This window comes from Daktulosphaira vitifoliae, unplaced genomic scaffold, assembly GCF_025091365.1.
Source record: "Daktulosphaira vitifoliae isolate Bord-2020 unplaced genomic scaffold, ASM2509136v1 Scaffold_3, whole genome shotgun sequence".
Lineage (NCBI taxonomy): Eukaryota > Metazoa > Arthropoda > Insecta > Hemiptera > Phylloxeridae > Daktulosphaira > Daktulosphaira vitifoliae.
In genome coordinates this window covers 29,338,702-29,355,397 of record NW_026099574.1, presented here as the reverse complement: position 1 = coordinate 29,355,397, position 16,696 = coordinate 29,338,702, and the positions used below count along the sequence as shown (strand labels likewise).

Sequence of the window (16,696 nt, the reverse complement as noted above, 5' to 3'; positions counted from 1 at the left end):
TAAGGTCAATATGCGTATGGCATTTGTGGTGTATTTCGACGAACAGGGTTCAATTGTGGTAGAACAAAATCGCGCAATCCGTACGACAGACCCGTACTGGAGATCCTTGAACCTAAAGAATCACATCTCACACGAATGGTTGTTCTTTGTTTCACGTTAGTCGCAATATAACATATTATGTGAAACCCAATGTGCACCTCATTGGATATAATAAATCTATACGCGAATAAAAAAGCGATTTAAGCCTTCGACGTATTGTTGCATTATTACCGCGATATTCAGGTTTTTTGTCCAGTGATCTCCGGCTCGTAAGAAATCGGGTCAAGTCACTATAAAACATGTAAATTATTTTGCCACTCTTTACTGTTAGGATCTCCGTTCTCCATTTTCTAGGGTTATCGACGATATATGTTTTAGAAATATATCTATTTAATTTGTTTTACTAGTTTAGAGTTACTATCTAGCAGTGCTAATCCGTTTTCCGAGATAATATAATTTTTTAAATTATGGACAATGTTTGTGTTAAATCATTGATAAAATGGATTCACACTATTACGCATGTACTACGCCGGCAGTCGCGAATCACGTGGTTTCACTTGTATTTTTTTTTTTTCTATAGACTTAGTCAAAATCTTTTATGATTATAGTTATTTTTATTTTTCTTAAGTCACTGCCAAACTTACATTTGTAATTTACATCGGTGTGTGTAAACGATATACGTATCATTTACACTTACTCGGTCATAATGCTACACACCGCTGTAGTAATTCGTTTCCTCGAATATGTTATATTTGAAATAAACCGACAATAAAAAATAATAGGTTCAATTTTTCAAATGCAAGAGCTCGCTTTTACCTCTGCGTGTGTCTTGATCGCGGCCATGATTAAATAACAATGCGACCTTTTTTATTTTTTTTTTACTTTTCCAATGTCGGTAAATGTAGACCTTCTATAAATATAGAAAGAGCAATCTGCCAACCTGATTTTATAATATTTTATGAATTATTTCGTGATAATACATAAACTATAAAAGTATTCGTATACATATAAATTTTTTATTGTAACCTTTCGAAGTCATCTATAATTTAGATGTTTCGTTGAAATCAAGCGAAGCAATGATTGACGTTTTGGCTAAATTCAGTGTTCACCTTTAAACACTTTTTTATACTATCATCATCATCATCACTATGAAATTTTATCCGCATTTAAATATAAACTGGTCGAAGGCGAAATCCGTGAACTCGGCGACTGTGTTTATGTAAGTTTTGTTTCGTATCGTTTACTTTCTTCTTCCTTAAACGAATAGAGGTTACCATATAGTTGTCGGAAAACGAATGAAATGCTAAATTATTTTACCATAAATTTATCCTCTACGTAGGATGTGTCTATTAAAAGCATATGGTATTGTTAATCGAGCTAAAAATACAAACAAATATTGCAGTATCGAATTAATTTATAAAAATATATGTAACCTATTGCTGATTATGTGATGTAACGCAGTCGCGTAGATAATTGATCAATAATAAAAGTTGCAATTATTTATATTTGCACGACCAAGAGAAATTTCGTTCTTGTTTTATGTTCAGATACCTCTATGGTCGATTTCTCTTTGGAAAACATGATTAGAGTCCTTGATGGACTATTTATTACTCCAAAAGACTTACTATGTGTTATATTCTATTTAACATAAACATAATCATTTCATAATATTCCATGACACCTCTAGAATATTTTAAGGCAATTATTTCAATGTTATATGCAATTCTTATATTTTTGTCATTGTTATTCAATGTGTTTTGTATATTTGCGTTTAGAGCAGGTCGTCGCCGTTTAGAAATCATTCTAGAAACAAGAAGGTTCTTACAGTCGCAAAGGATATCATTGCTTCTTATCTCCTTGAATAGATCAGTTAGTTTTTCTACAGAGGATCCAGTGACATTTATGTCGTACTTATGAAACAAGTTGTGAAACGAGGAAATAGTCAATGACGTATAAATATTAATCAGCACATGTCTATTTGCAGTCATACATATCGCGTTACCTACTGATAGTACACTGATAATTCATCCAAAGTTTTAGGTATTTTTACCTCGCGTAATAATTAAAGCATCGAACGTGGCAAATACAAATAATTTCGATATAGACCGAAAGTGCACGTGGATGTCGTGGTGTGTGGATCGACTCGAACGTAAACGGGGTTGCCTAGGTGAACAATGACGTCATACCAAAGGCTTCTGAACGGGAGCGGATCGATTCTCGTTTTGCCGGCATTTGAGTGTATACTACTGAGGCAATTCAAACAAGAAACCAAGAGGTTTATTTGTTAGTAAATCATAATAATATTGCGTAGTATATCACTTAAAGTACACATTGATTCAAAATGTAGTTCACTACTACTAGACTAGAGCTATTATCCATTCAAAGAATTTTTTCACCTCGAATTTACGTCTTATTGTAAGCTCGGGAGAGTTAAAACGACACATTACCCCCCCCTGTACTTCCTGGTGACTGATTGATAATGTACATTTAAACGAGTAGTGCAGGTTAGATTTTAACAACGCAAATTGCTGTACCTGATCAATGTTAACAAACACAAATTATCTGTGTAAACTATAATATTTATGGCTTTAAAATTCTATGTATAACCAATGACAACAGCCATTTTTCGGATTTAGTAAATGACATGTTTTAGATTTGATTTTTAACTCGAAACACTTCGTTTTATGAATAAAATATTACACACTTGCCAATATTTCGTAACTTATTTTCAATGTTGAATATTATCGGTTTGAATATTTGATAAAGCCGCCTCGCTTTAGTACCTATGTGTCATTTGTCCTAATTGATCTTTCTATTAACTCATCTAATAACTAGGAAATCATACATAAATATGTGTAATTTGCCCACAGTTGGTGTCTTAGTTTAATAGTTTTACCACTTCAATTGTACTACAGAACAACAGCAATGAGATAAACATTTTTTTCATTTTGGTAACGGTTTAACTATTGAAGGAGCAACATTTTTCAATTCTACTGTCAGTGACTAATGTGGATAACTGGGCTATTTAAATAAACATATCAGTAATATACAGAAGTATTTCCTTTTTAGTGTTATAGATTCTTAACAATCGGAAGAAAGAGTCAATAATATTATAGTAATTATTACATAATATATGTGAAACATAAAAACTATGATTCACATATTATACGCGTATATAGGACAAACTTTCCATACTGAATTTTTAATCTTTTCTCCGTTAATCAACATGTTTTTTTTCACACATATATCTTATCATAATTTATCTTTACACTACTTGTTTGACTCACATTAACATTTTTTTTAACAAAATCTTAATTTGTATCATAGTTATTATGAATTCATTAATCAACCGATACTGTGGATTTTTTATCTTCATCATATTCTTATTCAACAATTTTTATGGTAAAAATTAATCTTAAAATTAATAATTTTAACTTTTTTTTTTGTTATATTAAGTAACATTGTTGCTTGATTTTTTTTCTTAAACTACTAAAATTGTATAAAAAAATAATTTACCATAATCAAAATATTATTTCATTAAAAACTACTTTCGTTTCTATTTATCAGACATATTATGTAACAGTTCTAACTAAAAATATCTTAAATTCAAAATTAAAAATGTATTACATACTTGTGATTACATACATAACGTAATTTAATAATACGTTTATCAGCTTCAATTGAATAGTAATCTTAAAATTGTTAGAGATGTGATTGTTGTAAAAGTTGAGCTAGTTTGAAAACTCTAACGGCGTAGTGAACTTTTCGTGTTCAAGTTATATGTTATCATTTATTATATTAGATAGATGCATTATTAAGTTGTTTGACTTAAAATGTTTTCACGTTAGCTATGGCTAGTTAAGTTATATTAATGATGAAATCATATAGTTCAAGACAAATAGTGAGTGTATACACCTAGTCATCAAGGCTGATTTGAAGAAGGTATTATTCTAATTAACAGATTGACTCTGAATAGATAACAGCTGTGAGAATTCAATTTAATGGATTGCGGTAATATATAAACAAAGCCTGAAATTGCATTATTGATAATATAAGGCGGGAAACCGTTGAGTAATCTTTATTGGCCGGAAGTGAAATTTACTTGTTAAATTAAAATTAATATTGCGCCCACCACGAACAAAACAAGTCAAGAGAAAATTGCCCAAGTTAAAGCAATAAAGAATAATTTTAAAACATTCGTTTTTTATTGACTCGAGTATACCCTAAGTTTGGTACTCATTAACTGTTAGAAATGGTTAAGTGTCACGTCAGCAAGAAATTGAAACCATTCGCAGCTGTCTGAAGTTAGTTGCTCGTTTATTTTTTTGTCCAATACGCATAATATTGACACCACTTGGTCAAACTTGGATAAGTGTTAATTTTTTTTAACGGGTTCATACTCGGCTCTCTAGTCTTGACCTGACCCTACGTATTAGTTGTCGTATATCTGAAGATTCTCCGTACATAACCACCGCATTGTAACACAATATATTACATTATTATTAATAGTGCCGGGGGACGATGAACCGAGTTTGGCGCCTTAAGAGCAATCATTGGCAGACGCAAATTAATTTGCATGCGAAGAATAGGGACGGCTGTTTTAAGAAAAAAAAACGGGTCACGCGGGAGACTATCGCCAAACTATGTCCGTTATGTTCTCTCCTCCCTCTCTTTGCCACAACGTTACATTATCAGCGCTCTATTTTACTCGTACAGTGTTTTACGATTGTGTAAGTGTGCCCTCACTTCGTCCTCTAAATGCCAATTAACACAATTGCAGACTCTTTTTTTTTTAATTGTAATGTGAAGCTTGTATGCGCAATTAATTTATCACCCGTTTATACCAATCTAGCTGCAATCAATGGCGGCCACCGCCATGAGATCTCCTTATACACGCTTAATAAATATACACTGCCAGCATATTTATTGTATAAATAATTACGGAACGAGCGACCTTTGTCGTCGATATAATGCGACCGGAATATACAGTTCCAAAAACGATACCAGACGATACGATCATGCGATAAAAAATAACTACTTTAATTTTGCCGTGAATCAACTTATGTACTTAAAAATTGTCAAAATTATTCAATGGTGTACTGATTTTGATGTTCGCAAAAGTGTTTTGCATTTGAACACCAGGAGTATGACTAACTTATTGCGTCATAGTATCATTTCATTTCCTCTTTTTGTATCACACGCTTAACTTAAAATCAAAAAAAAAAGTAAATTGTTATTGCCAAGAAAAAACGAATCAAAAAGACCTTACATATTATTGTTTTTATTTTTTATAGTTTTATGGTTGTTTTCTTATCGACTTTGTGCGTAATAAATGTGTTTTAAACAATCCACGACAGCGGCATTTACGTATCGAAGGATGAGTATACCTATTGATCATATGAAAACTGTCGGTTGACATCTTTTATGTATTCTAATGTCGCGTCGTTAAAATAACACTTTTTGTTGTGGACGATTGACCGACGGTACTCGATGTTTATCTTAAAAAGTTATTTTATACACTGGTGCAAATAACAACAAAAAGTTCGCGAGTACAGTAAACAACTGCTGTAAAGGTTGTCCATCTCGATATGTTTTCGGAAACTGTTAAAATCATTGACGCATTCGACAACACAAATCTTTTACGTAGTCCAAACGTAGGTCTACAGTCGATTTAATCAGAGAGTCCGATAATTCTTTATAATTACAGAAACAAATTCGAGATAGGAATGATGTATTTGAACCTAATAATAACGACGATTGCTCTGTATAACGCATAAAAAAATAAATCTTTTCCTATTATCAAAAACATCCTAACAGTGATAAGAATTTGTTATCTTATCAGTCAAATGATTCTTATAAAATGTTAAGTGGGTTTTTTTTTAAACGCTCTATAGATTGAACTTTGATATGCGCAATATAATTGTCCATTTAGATAAATTCATTCGTTTTAAAATTACATTGTTGGAACAGTAACAATATATTAATTAAAACAAATTTATTACGTATAGAAAACGGCACTGTAAAGCATACATCAATGTGTATCCATAATCAGACCGCACGCAATTTTTTTTGTTCGCAAAAACATAGTCGTAGATAACTAGTTTGTCGAAACGAACACATTTTGTCGTCATTTGCCACCTACACGACGTATGGTTTTGTGTACTTAGAGATTGTCATTGTTTGCCGGTCTACACTTTGACAACGGTCGTCTCTCTTTTTTTTTGAATTGGCAAATTATTAATAATTTATTTTATTTTTCCGACGTACGCGAGTGAGCATCTGTAAAGCACATATTAATTAAATACATAGAATTAATTAGTGTACTACACTCCCTGTGTATGAATTATTATTTGTGCGTATTAATTTTCCGAAACCGCAATCGATCTAAACATTTGTGTGCTTAAAAAAAAAATCAAATGGTATTGCAAAATTTTATTGGAGCCAATCGCGTGCCATTTGAATGAAATGTTAGTTTTTCGTGACCAGCCTAACGGATTTTAGTCGGAACACATGGACAGGTATTTCAAGTTGAAGGTTTTATCGATTATTGACTTATTAATTTTATATTAGCAAATTTGTATTTTTATTTTTTACGTATTTTAACACATACCCACAGGTATACAATTAAAGCATATGGTTATAGAATATAACATGTTTTTCTAATAATACTTTAATTTTGTATTTTTTCGTAACTTGTAAGTTACAAGTTTTTATTTCTATTTTAAGGAAACCTTTTTTTTTATCATAATAACAGATGGCTAAAAATAGTTTATTTATTTGTCCTTCAAATAATTTTCTTTTTAAAAATATTACAATAACACAAAATTAACCTGCCATCGTTAGAATTTTATGAAAAGTTGATAATTTTTTCAATAACTTAATGTATAATTATGATTGTTCAATAAAGAGATTATATTATAATAATCTCTGGACTTATACAATGAGTATTGTTGTTGTTTATTATTTTGTTATAACTGTTTAAATTTATGTTTACAATCGAAATTAGTCGTATTATTTTGCACATTGAGACAAATATTTTCACCAGTAACAATCACAACAAAATAAGTCACAAAAATATTAAAGTTAGGTGGGCCTTATTTACTTTTAATGAAGTAAATAAGGCTAATAATATACATTTTATATTGTTAGTGTTATAAAAAGGTCGAGCCTTGATTTCTGTGAACTGCGCTCGAGGTTATTCCTCGTTTTTTATTTCATGTATTATCGATAGCTTATTTTAGGAATACACGAGTCTAACGGAATTTCTAAAAACATTGTATTGATTTAACTATTATAGTCAAAGTCTTCGCTTTTTATCTCGTCTGAAAATTTTTTAATAATTTGCTTAAATTAGTTTATCAAAACTGATTTCACCGTGTTAAATAAATATACAGTGTTCATTTAGATGAATAAAATGTATAAGCAAGTTTGAGTGGTTACCGATAAAACTTTCTGAATAAGTGATCTTCGATCACTTCTATTGAAACAAGTAACGACTCTCCATTGTGTATGTGTATTTTTTTTTAGAAATCATTAAGTATAATTGAGCTATTAGTTAACGTTTGTTTTCTCCTATTGACTAAAATTTAGTGTATTATCGGCCTTGATATGTCTTCTAGCTGTGAGGTAAATTTCTGACACTCAGACATTTGATACCTACTCAATGTTAAACAAACGTCAGATAGTGAAAAGATCTTTTGTAAAGATTGTTGCATAATATAAACACGGGCGTGAATAGGATTTATTTATTTTTTTACAATAATTGTTTTTATAGCAATATGTTTTTATCGCGGAAGCTACTTATGAATTTATCTCCATAAGCTCCTCTATGACAGCTGACCTCTATATAGACGCGAATTGTAATTTTTGTAGTTCCGGACAAACCGTTATTTCGACATTGGCGGTTTCCACACATACAGAAATCGTTACAGCCTCGAAAATATTGAACCTTATTTGCTCATCGTAACCGCACTGTATACATTCTATCTGTGTTAAAGTATAACGATCGCGATGTACGGCAAACTTGTGTAGCTGATGCAAAAAACGATTGTGAAATTTGCAATTGTAAAATGTATTTTGAATGAAAAATTCATTTGATGAATTTCAGCTGGTTTGAAACCACAAAATAAAGATTTCACTTCTTCGCCGTCTGAAGTGAAAGCTACGCATGTACTCGATGGTATCGTATAATAAAAATTTCGTTTACTGTCGACTCGCTGCAGTCGTTCGAACTTGGGCACATCCTCAGTAATTAGAGACAGTTAATTAATCAAGATTTAAATTTGGGCTTACACAACGCGTCCTTTTGTTACTCTGTGTGTTGGCGCACGCAGGCAGAGTTTATTCATGGAAAACGATTATTCGCTAGCAAAGACTCGCACGAAAAAAAAAAACATTGTACGCGATGATAATATTGTTATGGTAAATGTCTTTTGTTGTGTGTGAAAATAATCGTCGCGTACGACTTCCTCGTGTGCTTCTATTTTCAATTACCGGTCTACAAAAGATCCACGCGGTCCACCAACTTCACCTGTAAGCCAGACGGTTAAGGTGGTGTGGTGTTTTTGTGTGGTACGTTGGGTGTGATCCAAACCACGAGACGCGGGCGGACATCAATTTAGGTATTTTTTTTTGTCATCTTAAAATGTAAATTTGTTTTCTTTGTTTCTATTGCGATACTCGTTGTATTTTTTCCGGATGAAATTGTGGTTCTGAGCTTGTATAAAAATAGATTTCCAAATACTATGGAAACGGGCAACTGTTCGGACGACAAAAAGTTCAGCAATAAAATAAATAAATAAATAAAAACGGCACGCTTTTGGGTGACGAGCCAAGTCTAACAGGGACCGTCGCTCCGTCTGGTCCAATGCCATCGTGTCCCCACGCGTCTCTTTTTAATCGTTTCATTATTATTAATTTACTTTAATTTAAAACATTTGCGTCGTCGATCAGTATGGTTTTGTTTGATTCGCTGTAATTATATTACGAACAAACGCCTGTACAATGCTATCGATATTATTCCATTTGTCTCGATGACGTTGTTTTCTACACAAGTGTTCATTTTTTATCACGCCCGTCAAGTTGTTCGCTAGGTAGAAATTGTGGCACTGGCTGTATCGTAACGTCTATTATTCTCAAAGGAGATAAATTGTTATTATCCCTAGTCGATCGAGGTCATAGCTAACGTTAACGCAATATCGTATGTCCTCGGCGATAAACACCAATCGTTATTGCACATTTCTTTATAGGGCACTTAAAACACACGCCAAGTCGAATTTCGATAATCATACGCACAGTTTGCATATTATCGCTTTGTATAGCGACACATTATTTTGTGATCATTGTATACACCTAACGGTACAGCAGTTCTACGGTCCATTATATTTTTGGCATTGTGTCGTCTCGAACGTTTTTTTTTTTCTTTTAATTTTGTAACACCGCCAACTGATGCACATTTGTTTGAGTTTTCCTCTAAACGGCGGCGGCGGCGGCAAACGCATTTTAGACTCGGCCAAAACATTTGCATAGCCGTTGAATATCACAACGCGCTCTCAGTGTTTTTATTCAAGTGTGATATCTGTATAACGTGCGTAGGCATACACAAAAGATAGGTACTTAATCGCGTGGATAAAAGAATAATATTGTTGAAATATACGCTTACGTTTGCTAAGTCGGCCGATTGCGCTGATATCTGTACACGAACTTCGTGTGCGGTTATCGCGTTCGTATAATTTTGTTTTTTTTTTTTTATTGGTCCTTTTTGACAAAACGAGTTTTGCACGACCGAAAAAAAACACGAGTTGCCATGGTATTATATCTCAACTTCCGTAAACTAGAACCCAAGTCATGAAACAAAGCTGTCGAATATGACATAGTTTCGGCGTCTAATCTAATGCTAAAATATCGTTCGGGAGGGATGATTCACAATCGTAACTCGAGGAAAATATCATAACGCACTAGACGGCTTATAGTCGTCGACACAAAAAACTCGGTCAAAAGGAGAGGATTTATTGTATTTTTTCACCGACGAAGCCCACGATTTTACCGGAAAAAATAAATCCGTATCGTTTTACAAGAATATCCAATTTTCAAAAACCGTCTGCCGTAACGTGGTGTTGTATATTATGTGTAGGCTATTACGTGTCGGAGAAAGACGATCGGGTAGTTCTAGTGGGTTTTGTGTGTATTTTATGTCCACGTACGTGGCGACTACACTCGAATTGTCTTTCACTTCAGCACCGCGGGATTTACACTTTGGTATTGAATGTCATACTGTCGTTATGGGAACCGACTCTATCGCTTGGCTCGAATGTAGGTTGTTACCGCAGCCAATATTTAACACACGGGCAATAAATGTGTGGTCGTTGTGGTCATAACCATGAATGTGTGAATTGCCATAACTTACATTTATTATTTGGTATCGTTATGATTAGGCAACTGATCTGAATATTAAATAAATGGAACGCACGGTATTGGAATTGACGAGGTATACGACGAAAGTGGGCCGGTTGCCGTTATTCGCACTGTCCGTGTTAAGTTATTACTTTATCGATTCAACGAATAGATAAATGTATTGACTGTAATTTTACCAACGCACTGGGCGTTCTGCATACGGATTTTTCAAAAATTGGGAGCTAAGCGTTGTGTAATTATCATAAAAAAACCTACGAAATTGATCGAGAGGTTCAAATGTCTGCTGCTTTGTACGTTGCTTGTATTTCATTTTAATTGTTTTCAAAACGCGTCAAAAGTGCTGTAAAATTTAGGTCTTTAGAACGTGATGATGCTTCGTATTAAAATCCGTGCTATTCTAATATAAACTTAATGTCTTCTTTCCGAGATATACCTGTTGATGTAGTTTTTATAATGTCTATTGTGTGTATAAGAAAAAATAAGTATCTTAAATACACAGATAATGATGGTTACACATTTCGAGCTATAAATTTAATGAAATGAATGAAAATGCGTAAATATAGAACTGTACACTGTTTTGAAGTCTAATATCGAATAAAAATATTCCCATTATAATTTTTATTTTATGTAGTTTGATAGAAAAAATCTTATAATTTTATTTTAACATTGTTTCAAATAACATAATTGGACAGTAATAATGGAAACTCATCTAACATTGAAGAATAAAAATAACAAAAATTGATTAGGTAATGCAATACTCATTAATCTGCTGACCTCCGTTAACCTTCGTTCATTTAAATCATTTTTGTAATGATGATCCAAACTCAAATGAATTATTTTTAACCGTTGAATAAACTTGGGGCCCCATGGCTGTGCTACGATCGAGCCACACCTGAATAAATACAGTCTGATAGTCGTTTATAATGAGATCTATGCTATTAACCTTTAATGAATTATATCTAATTTTACAGATAAAATTCATTTCAAGTTTTTCAAAAAAATTGTTGAAAATCGTATTTTGGACGTTCCTAATCTATCTATTTGTGTCTAATCGGTTTGGTAATAAACATCATCCTACGGCCGGTGATCCGCGTAATAGGTTTTTGTGTTGAATTCTTCTGGGAATCGTCCCGAGCTTTGTTTTATCGCCACAGCATTTCGACCACTTACTAGTATTATATTTGTAACGGCGTATAAAAATATCGGTGACGGTCGTTCGGGCGACAAACCGCATGACTTCTGGTCAACGGTACTGCGGTCATCAAACGAAATACACCACGCCGAGACAACCAGAATAACGTGCCGAGTACTCGGAAGCAGACAAACCGTCGTCGTCGTCGGCTTTGTAAAGTAATAGCCGTTAAAAATAATAGGACCTTCGGAAAATAAAGGCCTCTGACGTCAACGATGACCCGGAAAATTGGACGTCGGCCACAGTGTTTTTCTCTTCTTGGAACGTTTCCCGACTGTCGATCGCACAAAAGGGACGGCGATGTCGACGGCTCTGCTGTTTTCGGGAAATTAGTCTCGACGATTTTTTCACTCGTGTCATGTTTCAGTCGTCATTCGTTTATGTATTCTGCACGTAAACAATTGAATCGCTTGAATGTCGATCGTATTTTTTCCTGTCTAATGTTTCCCGAGGAGAGTCGCAAAACTTCCGTTCTACGACGTAAATATTAAAATAGATTGAAGGTATAAATACAATTTCTCGTCTGTGTATTTGGCAGTAAGTCGGCCCAGCCGAAGGATAAGGTTAAGCACCGTGGTGATGTTTGAGGTCCGAGACGACCGGATGTACCTGTGAATGACAGGGGGGGGCGTCTCCGCGTCGCTAAAAAATTACGGGCGCCAGCGGCTTTCGATTCCGCCAACGCGAAGCGCACGACACATTGAACTTCAATTGACGCGTTGGGTGATAATTATAATTATCGATGCGCTAAATACTCGTAGGGTTCGGTCTAAAATTAACGACGAAAACGGACTGCGAGTTTTGGGGAAAACATAAAAGTAATAATACTAATGGACGGGTTAGAGCGTGGGAGTGAATACGATGACGACGCACACATTAACAGTGACGTTCACCGATCTTCTCTCGCATCCGGAAAATTACTATCTTTAAATGTTTACCAGACGTTTTGTGTATCAGACAAAACAACAAGAATTCTTTTTTCGTAACTCGCTAATCGTCGCCATCGACAGCCCGTTGGTATTTGTTGAAAGTACACAAACCGCGCCGTGTACTTAAAATTTGTTGTTCTATTTATAAACACTCGTCTGATATTGTTTTATTTCAGTCGTTTTAATTGGGTTTAAAATACAATAGTTATTACAGCAGATACTGTTAGCGTTGTTGTTGTTGTTTAGACATCAGTGAAATTATTTAAATACGTTGCAGCGCAGGCGAACGTGTTGATTGTTATCGATACCCAACTGAGTAAAAAAACATAATAAAAATACTGAAAAGCATATAGTTTTTGCTAACCGTCATTGGCCTTCCGTCACGTTTACATTAGCGAGGTGGAGTACAGTAGGCCTCTAATAATTAACTGCGATTTTGATGAGCCGCAGAAAGACGAGGCTTCTCCGAGTCCGTGTGCATTATACACTGTTGATATTATTACAAAACGGGGTCATGTCTTACTAATGTTGTACTGTTATGTGTAAAACATGAACGGTCTTACAAAATACATCTGCAAATGAAGTAATAGCATCTAGTGGTTTGGGGAACGGGCGACTGTGAAATTTCGACGTTTGTTAGCGGGTGCCTTTATTTTTCGATTTCGATGATCACTTATTTGTTGTAGTATTGAGTCGATTGAATCTCACGTAGTCAACTATTGATTCGGACCGTTGAAGAATAGACTCCGAGTCGTGTCTTACCATTGAGAAGGCCGGTGTCAGTCGGAGTCGAGGAAGATTCCTTAAAAATGACTACCTATTTTACTTTTAATGGCATGACGCACGACCGAGGTCTCGTTAACGATACCACCGGTATTATATCACTTGCCGGTGGTGTTTAGCCCATGACCTTGTCCAGCCATCCTCAAACACTTCCTCTTGTAGGCTCCTTCCTCCTTTAGGTCGTTTATTGCGTAAAAATGCGTTTCGATTTTGACTTGAACGAAATACGCGTTATTTTTACGAACAAACGAAATTCGCGTTACCGTGCGGAGAAAACAATAGATTGCGTTATTTGGGTCGAAAATGGACAAATCAACCTTAACCCGCATTGCTGCATAAGTCGCACAAACTTAATGCCAGCGGATGGCGCGGCCTCTTATAAAATATAATAATAATAATAAAACGACAGTTTCTCTGATTAGCTCGACATAGATCGAGTGCCAAGAAAAACCCAACGAATCTGTAAAATTAAAACCGTCCAAATGTCCGATTTCTCCCTTTCGATGTGAAATTGTAGTTTTATTGATATAATAATTTTGTTGTTGTTTTCACATTGCGGTTTTCTCAAAGTGTGACTGAGCGGCACGAGGTAAACATTTACGCAGAATCCACGCCAGTTTACATAGCAATAAATCTATAGTGAATTTATATAATGAATATTTCCTAGAGCAGACCTTGGCCGGGTTCGTCGAAATGGGAAACATACGCGACTGGATCGACTATATTGCGCGTAAGTGCTAACATAAAATAAATTATACTAAACGGACGCTTAATATGCATACGAACGACACGTCGGGCTGGGTCTTAAAAGTTCGTCCCGTTAGTGAATGTGAACCAATCTGTGCGTAGCCTTGCGGATTATTTTTTATCGTATTTGACACAGGTCGTGTTCGCTTATGTGGGGCGACCCGCTTAGCGATAGCCGTTCCATTAACCGACTTAAAATGTACTCGAAAAAATAACGGCTCGCCCTTGCGCAATTTCGCGGTGCCAAAAACTGTTACGCAATTGTGCACGTGTAAAAGCGCATCGTAAAGGCTTTCCGAAGGGCTGATGATCGAGCGCCGCCAACAAAGGGACACCCTCAAAGTTCTGGACGAATCACGTGCCGGCCGACGACCTCGAGACTCTTCCAGTGTAGGACGCGTCGTTTCCACGTGCCATACGTATTATCGCTTGTGTTTAGAGTACGTGTATGGCTATCGGGTACCGACAACCGACTCGAGTATGAAATGACATCGACCGCACGTACGGTCTTTGTCTCGGCCAGACGAAATATCAGGTTAAAATTCTAGCCAGCAGCTATAGATTCGGTGTGCACACGAGTCAGATATCGTTTTTACTGATGCGGTCGTTTTTTCTTCATGGAGTTTTCTGTAAACTATTTAATGTTGCAAATCAGTGTTAAAGATTACGTGCTATCGTTGCGATTGACCGAATAGGTCGCCACAACTATCAAACAGCTCTTTGATCTTATTGTACAAGGTATCGAGTTAACGCTGACCGTTAAAAATATATTTTTGCTCGACAGCCGTGCGAACGATTCGCCATTATTTTACTCCGTACACGCGTACGGCGAAATGGCTTAAACTCGGCCATTGTGTTGTGCAGCGTCGGAAACCCATTTTTCGTTTGGGCAGTGCATTAGCGACGCCAACGTCGGTCGTGGCAACGCGCTGAAATGATTTTTCTTGTCGCCGCTGTAACTCATCTTCGGTCAAAGTCACGACCTTTATTTGGCCACCACACCGTTGAAGTGTCGTCGTAAGAATGTAGCTTGTTATATACCACTGTAATTACCCAATTCATTTTTGTTGTACCTAACCCGCAGTAGTACTGTACTTTTCGAGGGTTAACGAACCGATTTGTTGTACTTTATTATGCGTGCGAACAAAGAATTATTTTTGTTTTCTATTAGCCGCGTTTATCGTCTACAGAGGTATTTAATGAAAACTAATGCGGTTCAAGCAAAATATTAGCCGTAGTGATTTAAAAGAAACGTCCGTGTCAACTCTTGTCAGATGCAAACAATTTAAGGTCATCCGTAATGTTAATATTTTCAAGAACGGACCGTTACAATATTATTGTTTTATAACAACGCGTATAAATTACAAAAACACACATTTGCTCGACGTGGTGTGTGCGCTGGCAACGGGTGTAGACGTTGCTTGCCGTGCGGCCGGTGCACTTTCCCGGCGCCACCTTATGATTTAACCAAAGATGTCCTCCGCAATAGTACACGTCGTACTACTGAGGTTGACTGCGCGGCGACAGAACCGTATTGTCGTTTTTTACCGAGAAAGTAGCCACTGGAAAATAATAACAGCACAACAGTCGTTATTATTACGAAACGCACGCTTTTGGAACCATTACCACCGGATAGCGTAACTATTGTTGATGACGTTTTTTGAACGACACGTTCCCGAATAAAAAAATGTCGGCCGCCTAATCTTATTATTGTACTCGAATAACGATATTATTAAATTAATATTAAGCTAGTTTAAGACCTCGGTAGAGGTCAACAAAATCTCAAGTTAATGTCGTTATCGGACGTTACTCGTTTTGTGTATTGATAAAATTGTAATTATTAGTCTAAACTCGCGGAAGGCGTTATTACTTATTAGTAATAAGTTATTAGAGTCATTAAAACATGTTACCCGTTAACGATTGCCCAGAACACATTTTACCTTTCCTCTTTTCTTTTTTTTTCATTTCAAACCATATTTTTGTTATTCGAGTGAAGACGCCAACAATATAATATCAATATTTTTCTAGGCCAACACAAAAATATCAAAACTGCACTAGTTTCAAACGAGTGTTGCTATTTTTGTACGACTCGGCCTAAAAAAAAATTGTATCTTCCAATATCATCGCTCTCGTTTAATTGGCGCTGTGTAATAATAAAATGTTTTATTTTTACACAATTTCGTCGCTCTATTTAAAATGGCTCTATAAACCGTGAACACGACACGTTTTAACTAAACGCTGCAAAATTCGATGGATATTTTAGCTTTTCTTCTGAGATTATGGAAAAGCGCGTTCAGAAAACCATATTTCGTTTGGTCGTCTTTTCCGGCGAAGGGTTGAATATTTTGGTTGCGGCTAGTGTCCGTCTCTCATGCATTTTTTAATACAACACATTCCTAGAGTAATAATAAAATTCCATTTTACCCAGGCGCATGTAAGAATCCAAAAAGATTTTCAGAGAAAATAACTTATGCACAGAGATAAAACTTCTATATGACTACGGTACACAAATAGTTGAATATTCTCATGTTCCAAATGTGCTGGTTTTTCATATATTTTCAAAACGTGTTTTAACTGAGACCTCTTTTCGATG

At 35.3% G+C, this 16,696-nt stretch overlaps 1 protein-coding gene across 3 annotated transcripts in view; it reads left to right on the top strand.

The window, feature by feature from the left end:
• LOC126900772 (probable serine/threonine-protein kinase MARK-A) overlaps positions 1-16,696 on the top strand; it is an 89,085-nt gene that overhangs the window by 69,683 nt on the left and 2,706 nt on the right. The window lies entirely within an intron of this gene.